The sequence below is a fragment of the Scylla paramamosain genome, chromosome 12 (assembly GCF_035594125.1).
Source record: "Scylla paramamosain isolate STU-SP2022 chromosome 12, ASM3559412v1, whole genome shotgun sequence".
In the NCBI taxonomy this organism is placed as follows: Eukaryota; Metazoa; Arthropoda; class Malacostraca; order Decapoda; family Portunidae; genus Scylla; species Scylla paramamosain.
In genome coordinates, this window is record NC_087162.1 from 7,803,581 (window position 1) to 7,805,000 (window position 1,420).

Below are 1,420 nucleotides of genomic sequence, written 5' to 3' on the forward strand. Positions count from 1 at the left end.
GCACGGAGGCGCAGTTTCGGAGAACAATAGGAGGGACCCCATCAGGTCCATAAGCCTTCCAAGGGTTTAGGCCAGCGAGGGCATGGAAAACATCATTGCGAAGAATTTTAATAGGTAACATGAAGTAGTCAGAGGGTGGAGGAGAGAGAGGAACAAGCCCTGAATCGTCCAAAGTAGAGTTTTTTATTGCAAGGGTTTGAGCGAAGAGTTCAGATTTAGAGATAGATGTGATAGCAGTGGTGCCATCTGGTTGAAATAAAGGAGGGAAAGAAGAAGAAGTAAAATTATTGGAGATGTTTTTTTGGCTAGAAGCCAGAAGTCACGAGGAGAGTTAGATCTTGAAAGATTTTGACACTTTCTATTAATGGAAGAGTTTTTGGCTAGTTGGAGAACAGACTTGGCATGCTTCCGGCCAGAAATATAAAGTGCATGAGATTCTGGTGATGGAACGCTCAAGTACCTTTTCTGGGGCACCTGTCTATCATGTAGAGCACAAGAACAGCCTGTGTTAAACCAAGGTTTGGAAGGCTTAGGTCGAGAAAAAGAGTGAGGGCTGACCACACTGCATATCACTTCAGAGAGACAGAACAATCATTGCATTTGTAATAATAATTTCATTACTTACCAGTTTGGTAGTTTCATATGTGTTTAATGGTGCATCGACAGAAACACAACTGTCCTGTAAGACACGACTGTTGGGAATTAAATGCACTGAATATGCTTGAAAAATCTGCGATTCATTTCACTGTACATATTTAGAAAATCATTCCCAACAGAATCTAACTAATAACTATCAACACGAGTGTCCGTGCTCAGTAATGATATATATATATATATATATATATATATATATATATATATATATATATATATATATATATATATATATATATATATATATATATATATATATATATATATATATATATATATATATATTCAATAACAATTTTTTTTACCATTATTTTAGTTTTTTTTTCAGGAAAAATTCTTCTAGTCATTTATTCAGTTTAATACTGATAGCATTTACATAATAAACTTTGATAGAATATGCGATGTAACCGAAAGAATAATTCCACAACATACAGTATACCAGAAAACCAAACTAGTTACCCCCACCATGATCAATTGGCGACAAAACCACAGCTCTTGTTTGTCAGTTTATCAGTTTATTAAAGAAAAGCAAGGAATTACAAAGACGTGATGAGATAAGACACAAATTAATGAAAATGCATAAAACTTGCTCTATGTACCCGGCACCTTCATTATGACAGCTTCATTAGTGACAGGCTCGTAGCTTAGCCCGTTCTTCCCACTCTAGAGAGAGAGAGAGAGAGAGAGAGAGAGAGAGAGAGAGAGAGGAGAGAGAGAGAGAGAGAGAGAGAGAGAGAGAGAGAGAGAGAGTGAGGGAGAGAGAGAG